At 36.6% G+C, this 21,094-nt stretch overlaps 1 long non-coding RNA gene across 5 annotated transcripts in view; it reads left to right on the top strand.

The window, feature by feature from the left end:
* Window positions 1–21,094, top strand: part of LOC134483413 (uncharacterized) — a 723,689-nt gene that overhangs the window by 72,882 nt on the left and 629,713 nt on the right. For all 5 annotated transcript variants that reach the window (XR_010060293.1, XR_010060297.1, XR_010060294.1 and 2 more), the window contains exon 10: window positions 1,859–2,051. This is a non-coding gene — a long non-coding RNA (uncharacterized LOC134483413). The remainder of the gene's footprint in view (window positions 1–1,858; window positions 2,052–21,094) is intronic.

Genomic DNA, 21,094 nt, shown 5'->3' with positions numbered 1-21,094 from the left:
GGAAGGTGGGCGAACTCCTATACATAGAAACGTTCCATTTTTCACATTGCTGGTGAGAGTTGTAAAAGTTTTTTCAATGTGCGGTTAAGAGGCCATTTAGAGTTATTATCTTTCAGGTTTTGGAAACAAATTTGGAAGCCTTTAAGACCAGGAGACATCCCAGTACAGAGATTAAAAATAGCAATGAAGCCATTTTCTTTGAGTGAGAATAGGAGTTATTAACCTTATTACTTCCAGAAACCCAATGATAAGGTAATAATTAAGAATGGAATGATCAACTAGAGTAGATTGTCAGGACATTAGGAGATAAACTAGGGGTTGAGCTGTGACCAACACCTGAGCTGTGGAGCCAGTGCCAAAGGTAGAATGATTTACCTAGGCCTAGCATTTTTCATCAGTGAGAGAGAAACCATCTTAGGAAGAGAAATAGAACTCACCCAAGGGTAGAGGTCCTAAGAGGAGGAGTCAGCTAGAAAGGCCAATCTTGTAGGCTATGAATACCTCTGTTCCCAAGGAAACTAGAGGGGGTGGATGTGAGATGAATAGAGACAAGTGGCCTTTTACCCTGACTAATGTGTGAGTGGTGGGAGGGCTTCATTTGTGAGTGGTGGGAGGTCATCTTTCCAATTTGCCCCTGTTTGGGAAGAAAGGAATATTAAGTCGATGGCTGGAAAGTGTGTGAGGTGGCAGGAAATGTGAACCTGCCAGTTTGCAAAACGAAGTTAGTACACCAAATGTTGTGTCTTATAAATCCAAGGATATATTTTTAAGGAACACAGTTTTGTTTGATGGGATTCCTCAGCAGACCCATGCAGAGGCATCCATTCCTCCAAGGTAAGAGCCATAAGATGGGTCTAGTGTAGAATAGAGTTGTTTAGGGGCATGGAAAGTGTAGGTGGGAAAAGAGTAGACACAAAGAAGAGGGTGGAGATAAGGGGAGGAGGAGGCTAGTCAGGAATACATCGAGGAAGGGGAGATGTAGAAATGGAGTGGGAGAAGAAATTCAGGAAGAAAAAAAGGCATAGAGAGAGTCTAAACACTCCCTTTTATATCTAGCCAGGCCTACCTGGCAGTATGTGTGTAACTATTGGGTAGGACGTAGAAGAAATGCTAAGGTGCTAACACATTTATTAATTCCTTATTTATTTCCTATGTAGTCTTTAACTTGCAGAAAGGATATTGCTAACTCATATTTTTATTTACTGGAAAATTATTGTGTAGGAAAATTTAAAATCAGAAGCCTTTCTACATTTTTATTCTCATATTCAGCAGGCATTTATATCACCAAGGCTTAAATGTGGAAAGAAGAGACTGAGTGATGTTTCTGCTTATAAAAACAAGGAGTGCTTTACGTGATTTCCACTAAATTATATCAGGAATTTTGAAACTATATGGAACTGCATTTCTGAAGAAATACACAGACTTCGGCATCAATATACTTCTACATTGTGTTCCCGCACATACACACACATGCACACACACACACATACACACACACACACACACAGAGACAGAGAGAGAGGGAGAGACAGAGAGACAGAGAGACAGAGAGGCAGAGAGAGGCAGAGAGAAGAATATGCAGACAGACAGAGGCTGAGAGACAGATAGAGAGAACGAGAGAAACAGAGAGAAATATACCTAAATGATTAAATATAAAGTGACTGGGAAACCTGGGAATTTACCAAGAGTGAACAAAGAGCCCTAATTGAGAGACACGATACAGGATGCCTAAAGGTCTTGGATTGTAGAGATCAAGGTATTCAACAACATAAAATAGGATTAAGAATCCCTTGCACTTGCAGAGTTCTAATGTATCATTGGGCCCACTAACAGTGCTATCTCCAAACCCTGCTATCAGATGTCTCTTTGGTGAAGAACTGCAGCTTCGATGGCACTGTGGGTCTACAGTTTTACCAGGGTCCACGCGTCTATTTGGCCTTGAAGTTCTCTGTTACCTTCGAAAATGCCACTAACAAAACTGCATTGTCTCATTTATTACAACTGAGCCAATATCCAGAGACCTGGAGAGAGTCTTTGCCAACATCATTCAGGTAACTGAATCTCCAGAGCTGAAGGGAAAAATGATAATTTTCAGATGGTCGAAGGGAAACTGATGTTGGAAAATGACTCCTTAACCATCAAATTCACCATATCCATTATCCATGTTGCTAAAATAAATGTAGTGATTGAAAGCATAATAATGAATCTAGGTATCCATGGTGGCACCTGACTTTCCTTCTAGCATTTAAGAAGCCGAAGCTGTTGATCTCAGAGTTCAAAGCATGTCTGTTCTAAAATGTGAGGTACAAGTCCAGAAAATTCTAATGAGTAATACTCTGTTTTAAAAATAAACAAATAAAAGTAAATAAAAATTATATCATAGCAAAGCTTTTTAAAACACGAGGGAAATAAACTTCATTACTGAAAGATAAACCAATTATTTTATTAAACAACAAATATTTTCTACCTGGTAAGGTTTTCACTTACATGAACACATAGGAAAGTTTAAAAATCCACCTAATCAAGTAAAACCTGAATAGTGCAGAATGTTTTAAGGGAGAATCTTTTATTCCTTAGTCATTTCTCATCATAGTACTACAAGTATAGAGAGCTTTTGTATGTTCCCTAGTTTCGTTATGTTTTTCCTAAGCACTCTTTCTTTCCTTTAGAAATCTAAAGATGACTATAAATCTCCATTATGTATCCCCGTTGCCCCGGAAATACATTAATTTTACTCCTAACTGATTTCTAAAGAGCTTGTGAAGATCGCCTCTTCCATACTAGCAATAGGAAAGCCTAAAGCTCATCACTTCCTGCTTATGCTGTTAGCTTTAGAACAGATTTTGAATCCCTGGAGCCTGGAAACATGCACACATGTGTGACTGCATGGTTGTGCTGGCTCACAGGCACAGACTGGGGGTTGGGACTGTGATTAATCAAGTCAGTGCAGCAGGTTCAGTTCTGAGAAAAGCAGTCAAAGGTGCCTGTTACCTCCACCCTAGGAATGATCAGCAAGGCAGGGCAGCAACCAAGGTCAGCTCCCACTTTGATCCTGTGTTTTTTAGGTAGACATGATTTTTGCACATTAAGTGTTTCAAATATGTTGCAATTAGAAAATTATTCTATATATCTCACGTCTTTGAAGGATCAGATCAGAAAACTATTACATGTGTACCTGACTTCATTTTTTCCTGTGTTGTGTTCGGTTAGCTGCAGTGGCCCTTCCCTTGAGCCTTCAATGTGCCCTGTCACTTTATCTCAGTTCTCTTACAAGGTGAACATTAACATTTCAAAGAGCTGACAGTATTGTGGATTATTGGTGTGTGGGAATAATGGCAGTCAGATAAAAAAAGAACATCTGTGTTGGTATACAGGTGCTGCATAAAAATAAAATTTCTACAGGTATTTAAATTAGTTTTTGCCACGCCCTGAAGGATATGAAGGGGAAAAAATCACTAGAAGATTAATATACAGATTATCGTCAGAGGGAAACCACAGTAGTAGCAGTTCTTACACTATGATACTTATAATAAAGAAAAGGGGTTTAAAAATTGGTTTAACAGAGGGTAGTGGAGAGTAAATTCAGATGTATGAAGTCCCATAATATGGAAATGTGGGATATCTTTTACACAACACACACACACACACACACACACACACACACACTGAATATATATATATATATATGTATATGTATACGTATACATATATATATATAAAACAGTGTTACAGAATAATAAACTTATTTTCTGAGATCTAATAAGGTAACCTAGTTTGAATGTTTACAGTCCTTTATTATCCTTTGATTTTTGTTATTTATCAGTATTTCTTAAATTTTGTAAAGTTGAACAGATTCCACAATAAACTGGCGGATAAGGGATAACATTCTTTGGATATGTTATCTTTTTTATTTTGGCTCTGCCCCCTGATTGATTTGAATTTATGTGATAGGAAAATAATGTGCTAATTTTTTGTTATTGGACATTCTTCATCAGAAAATCAACAAGGATGTGTATTGTCTTTTTCTTTTGTTTGTTTGTTTGCAGTTGATTTGTAACTGTATTTTTTCATTGAAATGTATCATATTTTATATTTTCATTGAAAATTTATTTTAATACAATCAACCATAATTGCAGTTTCCTTTTTTCTACTCCTCACAGTTCCTCCCCACCTCCATTCCCTTCTATAACTAATTCCTTTTTTCTTTAGAACCATGCATCCCAAATTATAACAACCAAGCACAATGAAATGAAATATAATAAGATAAACAAAAACCATGACACTGAGTGTTGACAAGGCAACCCAACAGGAGAAAAATTGCCAAATAAATAGGCAGAAGAATCAGAAACCCACTTCCTAACATATGTAGGAATCCCATAAAAACACTAAACTGAATTTTGTAAGATATGAACAGAAGACCCAGTGCAGGCTATTATAAACTCTTGAACACAGCGGTCCACAGAGACATGTCATATCCTTTATGTCATTGTATTTTGTTTTCTATTTCAAAATGTTGATTGGGTTTAAAATTTTTAATGTATTTCCAAAGTAAAGGCCTGTTGTGACTAATGCCAACAACACTTTGAGGGGTCTTGAAGGTTTTTGCTTCTGTGTTGATTAATATAGATATAGCATAGTAATACCATACCACACACTTTTGTTATTTAGCTATGTCATATAAATTTACATCTGACATAATGTCTCCTTTTTTTTTTCCGGGGCTGGGGACCGAACCCAGGGCCTTGTGCTTGCTAGGCAAGCGCTCTACCATTGAGCTCAAATCCCCAAACCCTGACATAATGTCTTCTACAACTCTTTTATTATTCATGTTTTCTTTATACAATAATTGTGTTTTTTGTTTCCGTATAACGTTACAGCTATATTGTTTTAGTTGGCATGGGTATTACTGATTACTACATTGAATAAGTGAATTCCTTTTGTTAGAATGGCAATTTTCATAAGAATAGCCCTGATAATCCATGACCATAAAAGACATGTAGAGCTCTGTTTTCTGTTTTAATTTTCTTAAATTTGCAATTCTTATACCTTACATTTTCATTATAAACTTTTGAATTTTCTACAGTTATCATATATAGTATATATTGTATGTACACATACACACACATATATGTATATATGTACATAAATGATACTTTTCATAACATGGTGTTAATATATATCTATAATATATTTAACAATGTTGCACATAAATTTATAATATATATGTATTGTAAAGGATATTGTGTCTATTATTTCCTTCTCAAAATATTCATTACAGAAACATTATTTTTTCACTAACTTTTAATCCTGGAACATTACTGAATGTAATTACTAGCACTATGCAGTCTCTGGTTATATATTTAGTACCTTTTACTTATAGGATCCTATCATATTTAAATGATCATGAATTGACTTCTGCTTTTCTTACTCCTACTGTCTTTATAACTTACACACTTGTTGCTTCCCTAAGATTCCTAATATTGTACTGAATAAGACATGGAATGTGACCTTCCTAGTCTTGTTTCTGATTTTAATGAAAATACTTTGAGTTTCTTCATTTACTAGGACGCTAGGTCTGAGTTAGTCCTTTCTTGCCTTAATGCTGGAATGGGTTCACTTTATCCTTACCAGTGACCACATTTCTAAGGAAACAGGACACTTGCTTCCCTACTAGACATTTACTCCAATAGCAATGTCTGCATGCATGGTTGGAGTTTTGAGAAAACCTTCATCCTCCTTCCTTGAATTTGTCCTTGGTCTTGTGACAGGTGTACCTTTAACTGTAACCATTGGAGTTCATATTTACAACAGCCATGACATTTATAGAGACAGCATTTCACAGCATTTCTCTAATCCTCTAGGTTATTTAATTCCTGCAACTTTTTCTTTAATATATCTTGATGCCAAAGCAGGTTGTTTGAGATGTCCCAACTGTGGCTGAATAATAATAGTCCTTATTCTCAGTATTTTTAGTAGTTATTCATTCTAGTGCTAATCAACACCCACTATAATAAGAGTCTTATCTACTCAAAGAATCGTGAGAATGTAACGATGGAAATAAACACAATAGTTAAAAGGGTATTTGACAAAATGACCATTTAGGAAAATAATATTATTATATTCTCTGCTAGGATCTACAAATTTCTTAGGTATGTTTGCTGCCAATGTTTGCAGTACCATTCCGGAATTCTCTGCTGCAGAAAAGGCATTGATTCTAATCAAGAATGAGGTTGGTTACTTGAATAAGTAGTATTACCAAAATTAGACTACGAGTGCATTTGACGTGGCAGGCCATTAATGTAGCCTTTAAGGTTTATCAATGGATAAGAAAATTATGAAGTTTTTCCCTGTACTTAGAAAACGCAGAGTCATCTTCTAGCACTATTAAAACTAGCCAGCAAGGAAAGTTTCCTGTATAGCTTAAGTTTGATTTCTCAACGTAAAGCAAATACAATGTAAAGTCTCTGTAATAACACGGTCTTACCATGATGCTAAAGAAGGCAGACCTCTGCTACACATTTAGCTGGAGCCATGGACACAAGTATCATACTGATTGTTTGGTAATTGTTCCTGGGGGCTCTGAAGAATCCAGATAGTTGATAAAGCTGCTCTTCCAGAGATTGCAAACCATATATTGGCTGCATTCCTTCCCATAACAATTCCATTGGGGTCCCTGGGATCAGTCTACTTGCTGCCTGTCAGGAGTTGCATCTATTTTAGGGGCTAGAGCCTCTAAAAGGATAGTTATAACAGATTCCTATCTGAAAACACTTCTTGGCAGCAATAGTATTTTTTGCCTCTGCAAATGGATGGTTGCTAAAGTGGGGCGGGTACTAGATAGCCTCTCCTTCAGTCTCTAATTCATTTTTTTTTGCATTTTCTTTACACATGAACATTTCTGGGTTAAAGAATTTGAGGTGGGTGGATGGCTCTATCCCTCAATTGGAGACCATGTCTATCTATGAAAGTTGGTTTCTTCAAGTAGTATCTCCACGCTTTTGTGTATCTTAGCTAACATCATCCCTCTTATGTCCTGAGGGCCTCTTGCATCCCTGGCATCTAGGACTTTCTAGTCCCCCTCCATACCTCAAGCCTGCATCATATTTGTATTCATTATCCAGTCATTCTGCACTTCTCTCCAGTCTCATCCCACAACTAACCCTCCCCTCCCTTCATCCCCCCACAACCAACTCCCCTACACCAAGTCCTTCCTTGCCTCTGCCTCCCATGATTATTTTTTCCCACCTCTAAATGGGATGGAAGCATCCACACTTGGTAAGCTTCATAGGGTCTGTGAGTCATGGGAGTTCTGAGATATGAGGCTAATATCTATTTATCAGTGAGGCAATACTAGGAGTGTCCTTTTGGATCAGAGTTATCATATTCATGATGATATTTTCGAGTTCCACCCATTTGCATTCAATATTGGCAAAGTCTTCATTTTTATTAGCTAAGTAGTATTCAATTGTGTAAACATACCATGTTTTCTGTATCCATTCTTCTGTTGATAGACATCTGGGTTGATCCCAGCTTCTGGCTCTTATAATAAGGCTGCCATGAACATAACCAAACACATGTTCTTGTTATATATTGGAGCATCTTTTGAATGACAGTGGTCTTGAGGTAAATATATTTCCAATTTTCTGAGGAACTTCTAGACTGCTTCCAGAGTGGTTGTACCTTCTTACAATCCCACGAACAATGGAGGGGTGTTCCTTTTTCTCCACATAATTGACACTATCTACTGTCAACTGAGATTTTGATCTTACCCATTCTTTTGGGTATGAACTGGAATACAAGTGTTGTTTTGATACAATTTGCCTGAAGACTAAGTATGTTGAACAATTTTTTAGGGACTTCATGATCATTCAAGATTCCTCAGTTGAGAATTTTCTGTTTAGCTCTATACGTCATTTTTAAATTGGATAACTTGATTCTCTGGAGTCTAAATTATTGAGTTCTTTGTATATTTTGGATATTACATCTCTATCAGATATAGGATTGTTACATGGTTGTTGTTGATTTTTTCTTTAAACAGTGTCCTTTGCCTTACAGAAATCTTCAGTTTAATGGGGTCCCATTTATCAATTGTTGATCTCAAAGCCTGAGCCATTGGAGTTATGTTTGGATGTTTTCCCCTGTGACAATATGATCAAGGCTCTTTCCCATTTTTGCTTCTATCGGATTGAGTGTATCTGGTTTCATGTGCAGGTCCTTGTTCCACTTGGAGTTGAGAAATGTAAAAGACGATAAAAATCGTTCAATATCCATTTTTCTATTTGCAGATCTCCACTGAGACCAGCACCATTTGTTGAAAATGCTTACTTTTTTGACTGTACTGTTTTCACTTCTTTGTCAATGATCAGGTGAACATACGTGTGTGGTTTCATTTCTGGGTCTTCAGTTCTATTTTATTCATCTACCTGGCTGTCTCTGTACCAATACCATTCAGTTTTTATCACTATTCCTTTGTAGCAAAGCTTGAGTTCAGGGATAGTGATTCACGCAGAAGTTCCTTAATTGTTGGATATAATTGTCACTATACTGGGTTTTTCATTATTCCAGAAAATGGTGAGAATTAGTCTTTCTATATTTGTGAAGAATTGAGTTGGAATTTTGATCGGGATTTCATGGAAAGTGTGATTCCTTTTGATAAATGAACATAGTTACTATGTTAATCCTACTCCTCCATGATCATGTGAAGTCTTACAATTTTCTGTGGTCTTTTTTTTATTTCTTTCTTCAGAGATTTAAAATTCTTGTCATACAGACCTTTCACTTGCTAGTTAGGGTCACAGCAAGATATTTTATATTATTTGTGGCTATTATAAAGGGTGTTGTTTTCCTATTATCTTTCTTGGTGCATTTGCATTTTCCATAGAAGAAGGCTATTCATTTGAGCTAATTTTATATTCAGCCACTTTGGTCAAGTTTTTTTTTTTAATCAGGCTTAGTTATTCTCTGGTGGAACTTTGGGGTCACTTAACTATACTGTCATTTAATCTGCCAGTAGTGATATTTTAACTTCTTCCTTTCCAATTTGTTTCCTTTTGACATTTTTTTTTCTAATTGTTCTGGCTAGAACATCAAGTAACGTATTGGATAAAAAGAGAAACAGTGAGCAGCCTTGTCTTGTTACTGATTTTACTATTGGGCTGTTTCAAGTTTCTCTCCATTAAATTTGATGGTGGCTGTTAGTTTTCTGTATATTGTTTTTATTATGTTTAGGTATGTTCTGTGAATTTTTGTTCTATCCAAGAATTTTGACATGATGAGGTGTTATATTTTGCCAATTTTTTTCTATACTAACTTCAGTTTTTAAACAAAAGCCCCTTATTGCACAAACAGAAGTTATTCTCAAAGGAATGGAGACACTTGCTGAAAAATCCTCAGAACCAATCTCTGAATCACTACAAGCCTGCAAAAAAAGATAGGCACCCAGTGACATTGCTAAATGCCACTGAGAGTTCAAGTAAGAATATATTTCATGTTGATTAAGGAGCAGAGGATATTTAATGCCAACATGACATCTTATTAAGGCTCACAGTGACCTCTTTTATGTGATAGAGGTCCCCTTTAATTAAAATTGGAGGATTCCTTTGTTATTAAAACAGTTTTTGTATAGAAACATGATTCTTCATTTTAATCATTCTTTTCCCAATGTTGTCCAGTGAAACTGGAATCGCCCATCTACCTTATACATGTTGATATCAGTAAAAATGGTATAATTTCCTGTTCACTCTTTTTATTAGTCATGGATTGCTAGAGTAACAGAAATTATGAAATAAATATATAATATCCTACCTGAGATGATTTCAAATGATTTACAGGCTGTAGTCAATCTAGCTGAATAATAGCTGTCTATGAATAGAAGATCCAAGAACCTTGTAGTTGTTCATGCTACATGTCTTAGCTGCTCTGTGGCATACAACAGGATTATGATAAAAGCAGTCTTTAAGAACAATTAAGTAATGGATATGGTAGTGAGGTAAAATCAAGGAAGGGAAACAGAAAAACATTCCTTCTACCCTGTCCTTTCATAGGATTACAGTAGAAGATGCAACCCATATTAAAGTCAGATTTTAAATATTAAATTAAATGTTGCATCTTCACATCTCAAAGATCCAGATTGAAAGTAGTCATTCCAATTTAAAACTAAGTAAAACTTATTCAAAAGTGTCCTCAAATCAGGACTTTTACCTAATTCCTGATTTTATATAAGGTGTCAACCAAAAGTAGCTTTCACACACACACAAAATCCTCTCAGATTTTGATTGATTGATAAACTTTTAGGATATTGTTATTTGCCTTGTGTGCATAAGGGGATATATTTTTGATTATATACACATATATGTGTGTAGGTACGCATGGGCATGCATATATTGACTACAAGTCAATCTCTATGATTTTCCTCCCCACCTTAATACTTCAAAAATACTTTTTTTATTGAGTTACTTTAAAAACGAGAAATACAGTGAGTTTGAAATTCACCGAAGTACATTCAGGATTTAATATTCTCATTGTACCACGTGGTTTTTAGAGAGCATGTCAAGTTTTTAAGTTACAAAATGTTCCTCACTCTTTTATAAAACTGTATTTTCATAATTTTCCTTCCACTGAATAAGTGCATTTTACAAAAGAGTGTACACCATTTTTATACAAATGCTGAGGCAAAAAGGAGTTAAAGTTTTTATATGTAGACACACACTACCTGAGCATACGGAACCACAAGGCACAGACAAATAATAATAGTACACACATACATACACATACACACACAAACATACACACACAAATACGCACACATCACACACACACACATACACATACACACACACACACACACACACACACACACACACACACACACACCAGCTACAGGTTCTTTAAGAGTGGTGTCTCTCAAATTTAAAAACTTTAGTCTATGGAAATTAGAGTTACAAGGGACAATAAAAGTATAAGTATTCAGGAAGTATTCAGGAGGCCAGAGAAAAAAGGGCACCCATATTTTGAATCATATTTAAGATATGGGTATTAAGCATTTTATTATATGAAATAATATAATATATACCTGAATATGTACGTATAGCTTGTATAATATATGTATATGTATATATATACATGTACATAAAACATACCATATATGTCTGTGTGTTCATGTATATACACACAAATATACAATTTTGTGGTTTCATCAGTACAAAAGGGGACAGCCAACTCCTGAATAAAATATTGGTGATGAATTTAAAAAACTTGTAATCTGTAAGTGGGGGAAGAGAAACTATGAAGCACTAAGCTTCATGGGCAGATTTGTGATGATGATAGGAAAATCAAAGAGCATATAGCAAAGGAAATGGTCATGATAAATGAATTCTCAGGGTATAAATTCTTTTTAGCTCTCATAGAGCTACAACATAGAATTCATTCTTGCACTTAGATCCACAATCTAAACTATGCTTAAAGGAGTGAGTATCTCTATATGGCTCACTGTGCCATACACTATTTGAAAAAAACAGAAAATGTGATGGAAACTTCTAAAAAGATGCTTAGTAGAGTGCAGAGGGATAAAGAATATGAAATAATGGTGCTGTTTTCTAAGAATTTAAACAGTCATCTCAAAGTCAAATCCTATCCCTGATGTCTATATGGACTACTTAAGGTATGTTCTTCAGAGATATAGGAAGAATGCTGCAGGACGCTGTTAGATGGCACATCACATTATACACAAATTAACAAAATAAAGTTCAATAAATATCCTCTGAGACTGACTGACATTAAAACCAGATGGAGAGAAATATTTGCCATGAGCACATACAAAATACAGATTTAAAAGTGAAATCGATTTATTTAACAATTGTGTATATATTTATGTTTCATTCTTTATATTTGCATTTTCTGCATATTTTCAGTCACATTACAATTTACATAACAAATAGGTCTTTATTAGTTGAGGTGCTGAAGCCGGTTGTACTTTAAAATACCCCATCATTGGAGAGTTGCCACATTTACTTTTTTCAGCAACCATGATGGGGGCAGAACTTCTGGCAACAGTAATTTCAGATACCTTCTTCAGTGATGGTCATTAGTACTTCTGGATTGGCCAAGGATATATGCTATTTTTTTTTATTAAGTTTGGGCAATTAGCTCTATACAGTGGTTGGGTGGACGGGTTTCGGATGTTATTCTGAATGATCAGAAGCAGTTGACCTACAGGTAGATCCTATTGGCTTCTGAATGCAGGTAGTCCTCAGATATCAGCATGGAGACAACCCTTCGCACCCCAGGTTTGTTTTGCAAGTGGTACAAAACTTTTATCCTTAAATCAACCTCTCTTCAATCATTCCTCTTAGGATGATTGCTTATCAAAATTGTTAACCTTTTGTCAATCCCAACCAAATCTATTTAAGAAGAAGTACCATTTTCTGAGCCAAGGACTAAACTCCAACTCTAGGAAGAGAGTCACAAAGTTCACCTACACAATCATCCTATGCCCACCCCTTGCCCCTTACCAACAGTTAGTCAGGCTACAATAAGAGTCAAGATACACATAAATGTCTTAAGACATCCTGCAGAGAATAGAAAACCATCCTGTTCATCAGTTGGGTTTGTCCCTGTGTTCTGTTCCTGCAGAATACACCAGAATGCAGTTTATAAAATATTAACTTGTTGACCCTTATGGAAATTCACAAATTGATTTAACCATAATAAAAACACCGAATACCTAAACTGGGGTCTCTCCCTCTGATATGCTGTAATGGGGAGAGTGGGATACCTTGAAATAGTGTTCATAATAAAGACCCTTACATATTTACATTAGAATTGGCTCCAATAGGGCCTTTTGGGGTCCCTAAAAATTGGGGATAACATTGTAACTAACCAGTTAAAAAGGTCAGTTTACCTTGTTTGTAGATACTGAACTCTGCTTTGTAACTTTCTACCAAGAGCTGTTAGATAAGCCTTACTAGAATAAACATAATTCTGTTTCTAAGTGACTTTTTCCTCTTATATATACATAAAGAAGGGTATTGAGCAAATTACTATTGTTCTCGTTTTCACTATTAGTCTTATTCAATTTTTATTATGACAATTATTATTATTATTATTATTATTATTATTATTATTATTATTATTATTACGTTTATTCTTCTCTCGCTCATTACACTCCATTTCCCTTCAACCACTCTATGCATCTCTCCACAATAGTTCTCCTGTCACCCCAGATCCACTCCTTCCATTCCCTTTAAAAACAAAGCAAAGTGGTGTTGGGCATTTAGCTCAGTGGTAGAATGCTTCCCTAGCAAGCGCAAAGCCCTGGGTTCGGTCCCCAGCTCTGAAAAAAAAAAAAAAAAAAGCCAAGCAACAACAACAACAGGAACAAAACAAAATAACAACAAAAACCCTGGTAACTGGCTTCCCAAGGATGTGTTAACAGAACACCCGACCTTAGCATAAAAAGTTACAGTAAGGTTAGGACCAAAACCTCTCATCAATGCTGGGTGAAGGAACCATCAGTGATTTAACTGTTGCTGCACAAAGCAATTGGCAGCCCTCCTTGGGATGAGTGGTATGTTTAACACTTTTAAGTTTCACTTAGACTATTTTGATGAGTGGATTTAGTATTACATTAATTAGAAAAATATGCTTTCTAGAAAATACCGAGGAATCCTTTTCTCTTTTCAGTACAGTCAACAATAACTAAAATCCAATTGCAGAGTACTGCTCCAATCAGTAGACCCGCTACAGGAAGTAAGTCATAAAAGCGCTGCAGGCTGCGATGTCTCACCCCTCCCCCACCCCGCCATCCCCAGCTTCCAGGCTTCCAGAAAGACTATTAACATGGTGAAACTACAAGGACCAAAATTCCTTTCGGTTTTCAACTTCCTCTGGAGCCAAGCTTAGAAGTGACACACTCTTTCATTAACTTAATATGCTTGCAAGAACACGAAACCGTGGTTTGCTTTTCCAGTTTTCAGGTTTAGGATAATTTCGTTTGAATGAATTCGTAATTATACGAGTAGTACAAGTCCTCCTGTTTTTCGGTATTGTTTTTTTCAAATATAAATTTACAAATGAGCCGAAAACTATGTTTTGCTTTCTATATAAGGAAGTGGAGAGTTCAGCTTTAATTGAGGGATCACAGAAATCACGAACCACTTAGCATAATTTTAAAATGAAAATTTTTCTTGGGATTTTTAGCAGATTCGTAAGCTGTTGTTATTGTTTTTAACGTAAATTTAGATGTGATTCTTTAAATGGAATGTGGATATCTAATACAGGACATACTTTGAATTCTGAAGTTCTTTAATATATCCGCCAAAATGTACCTAAACACAGAAGGCAGAGACAAATTTTATAAGAGATGCTTGTTTCAGTGCTACATAATTTGTCCTCAAGAGTTATGCCAATTACAGTGTATGGATAGTCGTCTCAGTGACATTAAACAAATACTTGTCCTTTTTAAAAAATATTTATTACTCTTTTTATATTGTCAGAAAAGGAGTTTGTTAAGAATGCAAAAGAAACTTCAATGTAGTCTTTTTGTGAAGTCATTTTGGTTATATCAGAGTTTAGCATTGGATCTTAGCAAATAATTTACAGCCAAAGAGCAAGTGGAGGGCCAGTGGATGAAAAATGTCTAACTACTGAGGAAGGCTGGCTGAAAAAGGATCGGAGTGATAAGAAACCATCTTGAAAACAGGAGGAATGAGAAACATACTCAGTTAGGAAGACAAGTGGATTCTTGCTTATAGAAAAAATGGTCCTTGCAAAACAAAGGTTAAAGCAGTTCTATGTAGTACTTTGCAAACTATGTCACAAAACCATCTTTTATAAAAAGGGTTGATGTGGTCTATCATTGGGTCCAATAGCAAAAGACCAATGAGATGTGCCCACATCAAGTGAGGAAACTGAGGCAGTTTCAATATTATCTGAGAATAAATATATTACAACAGATAGACTATTACAGGATCCAAAGATGGTTCTTATTAAAATAGAATTATATGTGAAATATACATATATCCTAAATAAAAGACTCGGTATTCTGGATGAAATTTGATTGAGGAAGGAAACAATGTCATTTTTAGGACATTTAAAATATTTTTGTAGCTGTTTTTCTGGTTTCTGCTGTAACTGTTTTCCCTTATAGGTTCAGGTATCTGTCTCTAGAGTTTTGTGTTTGTCGAATGCTCTACTTCTGTTTAACAGTGTCATTCCAATAATTAAAGTTTTTTTTTAAAAAGAAGATCTAACATTTTTAATCAAATTTCTCCTTTCCAATAAAAAACCCTAATAGTTTTGGAGAATTCTACCAACAAATATGGACTTTGCCTAAATTAATGTTTACTCTAATTCTCAATATCCTCATAACAAAATAAAATTGAAAGTAAAATTCCTTGAAAATTCACTTTCCATAGAATTTCTGGCAGAGTTGTGGAGGTTTGCTGATATCTGTACCCAGTCATAAGAGACAGGGAAATTTTGAAACCATAGGAAAGAATTATGTCCCAGTCTTCATAACATGGTGTGATGCAAATTGTGTGAAAATGGCCTGTAATTTACTCTAACATTTCTGTCTAAACATTATGTCATTCTTTTTGCTTTTTGTAATTTTCTCCAGCAGCCAACTATTTATTGTAGGCAGTTGTAGCTATTACCTGAGAATAAATATATTACAACAATTATACTATATTGTCTGAGAATTCAAGGACTTTCTCTTACATAAGTAGAAATGTTACATATCTTTGAGCTCTTGTAGCTAACCCTCAACCTGTGGACACAACTGCTTAGTCTCAAATATCCGCTGAAGGTGGCAGCAGCTTTAAAAAATATTTTGTTTAACATTTTAAGGAAGCCAACTTTAAATATTAATATTCTGTATTATAATTAACACCTGCCTTTGTCCCAAGGGATTTCTCAGTCTTCATGGAAATGGAATCAAAATGACACTGAGATTCCACCTCACACAAGTCAGAATGCCTTAGACCAGATACTCAGGTGGCAGAAGAAGCTTATGAGGATGTGTGTCACTCAGAGAAATCACTCAGAAAATTGGAGATAGTATTACCTGAGGATAGTATACCAATTCATGACACATACTAAAAAGATGCTCCAACATATAACAAGGACACATGCTCCACTATGTTCATAACAGCCTTATTTATAACAGCCAGAAGCTGGAACCCAGATGCCCTCGAAGAGAGGAATGTATGAAGAAAGTGTGGTACATTTATACAAAAGAGTACTATCCCACCTAGGGATCTACGCTGTAGGCACATACCAAATGCAGATACTGTTGCTGAGGCATAGAAGTGCTTCCTGAGAGGAGAATGATATAGCTATCTGCTGAGAGTCTCTGTCAGAGCCTTACCAATACAGATACGGATAATTGCAGCCAAACGTCATACTGAACACTGGGACCCAAATGAAGTGTTGGGGAGGACCTGAAGAAGCTAAAGGGTTTTGAAACCCCATCAAAAAAAAACCACAATATCATTGAACCAAACACAGCAGAGCTCTCAAGGACTAAACCACCAACCAAAGAATATACATGGAGGGACCCATGGCTCCAGCTGCCTATGTAGCATAGGATGGCCTTATCTGGCATCAATGGGAGGGGAGGCCCTTGGTCCTGTGAAGGCTCAGTGCTAGGGCAGTGAGTCAGGAGTTGAGGGCATGGGAAAATCATGTTCATGGAAACAGGACCCGGGAGGTTGAGAGGCAGGGACCGGTTAGGAGAACCCAGGAAGGGAGAGGACATTTGAAATGTTCAATGTAAAAAATCTGTTTAAGTAATTTACTTAAAAAACTCTTAGAAATCCATATAAACAAACTCATAGAAGAAAACTACAGGATCACTCCTTAGATGCAGAAATAACATTTGGCAAAATATAACACACTCACATGTTTAAAGTATTGGATGAATCAGGAATCCAAGGCCATACCTAAACATAATAATAACAATTTACTACAAACAAACAGCCAACACCAAATAAATGGAGAGACACCTGAAGGAATCACACTATAGTGGGAGACAAGCGAATGATGCTCACTCTCCCGATATATAATAAATATAGTACTCAAAGTGCTAGCTAGAAAAATAAGGCAACAAATAGAGATCAAGGGGATACAAATTTGCAAAGAAGAAATAAAGGTATCATTATATGCATATGATATGATAGTATATATAATTAATCACAAACATTCTTCCAGAGAATTACCCCAACAGATAAACAAGTTCGGCAAAGTTGACAAATATAAAATTAACTCAAATAAATCAAACTGACTGATAAATTGACTGAGAAAGAAATTAGGGAAATAACCTATAGATTAGGACAGAATCTTCACTACCTCCACATATGATAGAGGGCTCATATCAAACATATATTAAAAATCTCGAAAACTAACCAAAAAAATAAAGAAAAATATCCAAACAAAGAGTGGGTTATAGAAGTAAAAAGAGAATTCACCACAGAGGGATCTTGAATGATTGAGAAGCACCTAAAGAAATGTACAAATTCCTTAGTGATGTGAGAAATGTAATGAAAATGACCATGAGTTTCCACTTTACATCAATGAGAATGACTAAGATAAAAGACTCAGGGAAAGTGCATGTTGTCAAGTATGTGGAGAAAGAGGAACACTCCCAACTGCTGGTATTGGAACCTGGTACAACCACACTGGTAATCAATCAGAGGTTCCTCAAAAAAATTGGAAATAGGTCTACCTGAAGAAGCAACAATACCACTCTTTGGAATATACCCAAAAGAGGCCCCACCATGCTACAGGGGCACATGTTCCACATTTTTCTCAGGAGCCATGTTTTTGATAGTTAGAAGCTGGAAAACAGAACAGGTGCCCCATGAAAGAAGAATGAATACAGTAAATGTGGTTCCTTTACACAGTGGAATACCACTCAGCTATTAAGAACGAGGACATCCTGATTTTTGCAGGCAAAAGGATGTACTAAAAAAATCACCCTGAGTGAGGTAACTCAGACCCAAAAGTACATGCATGGTATGTTCTCACTTATAGGTTGATATTAGTTAAAGAAAATATATGTAATAATCAAGATCCAGTTAACAGAATTCAGAAAGTTCAGCAAACCAAAGGGCCCCATGTGAGGACACATCACTCCCATCTGGGAGTGGGAAGACAACAATAACAAGGTGGAGGTTTGATTGATCGGGGAGGGAAAGGGGACATGGGGCAGGTGAGGAAAAGGAGAAGATGATCTGGTATTGTGTGGGAGAAAGGACTGAAACCCTAAGTCCAACAGAAAGAATGGAAACAGGCAATTTCAAGGGGTCGAAGTTTGGGGATATCATCCAGAATATACCAAGGACCTGTGATGTAAGAAACTTTCAAGACTCAAAAGGAAGGACCTTAAACAAAATGCCCTACAATGCACATAGGAACTGTTAGAGACCACCTCACGCAAAAAGACAAGGCATCAAGTGATGGATGGGGTTCCTATCCCACTGTCAAAATTCTGACCCATAATTATTTTATTCTAAAAGAACTTCAGGGATGGAAATGGAGAGGAACCTGAGGAAAAAAAAGATCGAGAAACAGGCCCAAAGTGGGATCCGGTTCAAGGGGAAGCCCAAAGGCCTGACACTAGTACTGATGCTGGGGTGTGCTTACAAACAGGAGCCTAGCATGACTGCTCTCTGAAAGGCCCATCAAGCAGCTGAGAAAGTCAGATGCAGGTACTTATAACCAACCAATGGACAGAAGCTAATGAATCCTGTCGTTTAATTTGGGAAAAGCTGGAAAAAGCTGAGGAGGAGGAGGACCACCCTGTAGAGGTTCTAGTAGTCTCAATTAACCTGGACCCCTGAAATCTCTCAAACACCAGAACACCAGACAGCATACACAGCTGTCAGGAGGCCATTAATTAATTAATTAATTTAGGTGTAAAAGTTTAAAATGTATTTTGATGTTTTGAATAATTTAGACAAATCTCACAAAAAATTTAACTATGCTCTAATCTTCCAGAGAAATTATTCAATTAACATCTCCTATACGTCTGCTTGTTATGATCTGTGAAAACCACTCACATTGGTGCTGAAGATTCACTCTTCTTCCTTCTTCAATCCCTGCAGACATTTGCTCCTTAGACATATATTCAAACACTAATACAAAGTCCCAACCACTAAAATAGTCTATTTAATTATCTATCTTTGCAATTGGCACAATTAAAAAGAAATCAGGTCTACTTGAAAAATTCTGGCCAGCAAATCTGACAACTAGTCGGACAACTTGTTATACCATAAATTCAGACATTGGGTAATATCACAAATATATCTAACTAGGATTTTAAAACTAAGATTATGTAACAAAAGAATTAATGACTATCCATGACCTCTTGGTATAGCAGTCTTTCTAATTTTGTCTCAGGAAATTAAGTCTGGTTGGTCTTTGAAAACACCAATGATGTTCACTTAAGATGCTAGAAAATGCAGTGAAGAAGGTCCAAGTGATATTTCCTGACAATCCTTGTTTATATACTAAAAAAAAATGCAATTTCCTGTAACCTCATGTGTATGAGGTATTCAGTTTTCACTCATGAGAAATTTTTACTATTCTCTATAAAAATGACTGGTGTTCCTAATTCTTGTTAAGAGAGGGCTAGGGAACAGTTACAAAGCTAGGCTTTGAAATTTGAGGAATAGGCTTAGGAGCTGATTTAAATTTCTCTGTCTAGTACCACTGTAGCATTTTCCCATTCCTTTCTCCCCAAGGAAAGAACTTTATCAAAAGTATCTTTCTACTTAATTATCAGATGCACATTGTTCATTTAATTTCTGTCCTCCATACCAATCTTACCACCTCCTATCTCTCCTTCCTTCATACTGAGTTTGCCAAGACAGTATTAGTGACTACACATCTTGAACATTAAATCTGCCTAAATCCACAGGAACACTTCTCAAACAAGGCCCAAGCTTAAGCAGTTTTGTATCCTGCACTTGCCCTGAAACCGTGTTTGTAATACCTCTTGCTTTGGGACTTTTAGTTTGAATCCCATTTTCCTTCCAGAGCTCTTTTTTTTCATTTTTTTTATTAACTTGAGTATTTCTTATATACATTTAGAGTGTTATTCCCTTTCCCAGTTTCCGGGCAAACATCCCCCTCCCCCCTTCCCTTCCTTATGTGTGTTCCCCTCCCAACCCTCCCCCCATTGCCGCCCTCCCCAAACAGTCTAGTTCACTGGGGGTTCAGTCTTAGCAGGACCCAGGGTTTCCCCTTCCACTGGTGCTCTTACTAGGATATTCATTGCTACCTATGAGGTCAGAGTCCAGGGTCAGTCCATGTATAGTCTTTAGGGAGTGGCTTAGTCCCTGGAAGCTCTGGTTGCTTGGCATTGTTGTACATATGGGGTCTCGAGCCCCTTCAAGCTCTTCCAGTTCTTTCTCTGATTCCTTCAACGGGGGTCCTATTCTCAGTTCAGTGGTTTGCTGCTGGCATTCGCCTCCGTATTTGCTGTATTCTGGCTGTGTCTCTCAGGAGCGATCTACATCCGGCTCCTGTTGGTCTGAACTTGTTTGCTTCATCCATCTTGTCTAATTGGGTGGCTATATATGTATGGGCCACATGTGGGGCAGACTCTGAATGGGTGTTCCTTCAGTCTCTGTTTTAATCTTTGCCTCTTTCTTCCTTGCCAAGGCTATTCTTGTTCCCCTTTTAAAGAAGGAGTGAAGCATTCACATTTTGATCATCCGTCTTGAGTTTCATTTGTTCTAGGCATCTATGGTAATTCAAGCTTTTGGGCTAATAGCCACTTAGCAATGAGTGCATACCATGTATGTCTTTCTGTGATTGGGTTAGTTCACTAAGGATGATATTTTCCAGTTCCAACCATTTGCCTACGAATTTCATAAAGTCATTGTTTTTGATAGCTGAGTAATATTCCATTGTGTAGATGTACCACATTTTCTGTATCCATTCCTCTGTTAAAGGGCATCTGGATTCTTTCCAGCTTCTGGCTATTATAAATAAGGCTGCGATGAACATAGTGGAGCACTTGTCTTTTTATATGTTGGGGCATTTTTGGGTATCGGCCCAAGAGAGGTATAGCTGGATCCTCAGGCAGTTC

This window comes from Rattus norvegicus, chromosome 1 (assembly GCF_036323735.1).
Source record: "Rattus norvegicus strain BN/NHsdMcwi chromosome 1, GRCr8, whole genome shotgun sequence".
Classification (NCBI taxonomy): Eukaryota; Metazoa; Chordata; class Mammalia; order Rodentia; family Muridae; genus Rattus; species Rattus norvegicus.
The sequence above is the reverse complement of the archived record's forward strand: the minus strand, read 5'-3'. Positions and strand labels throughout refer to the sequence as shown.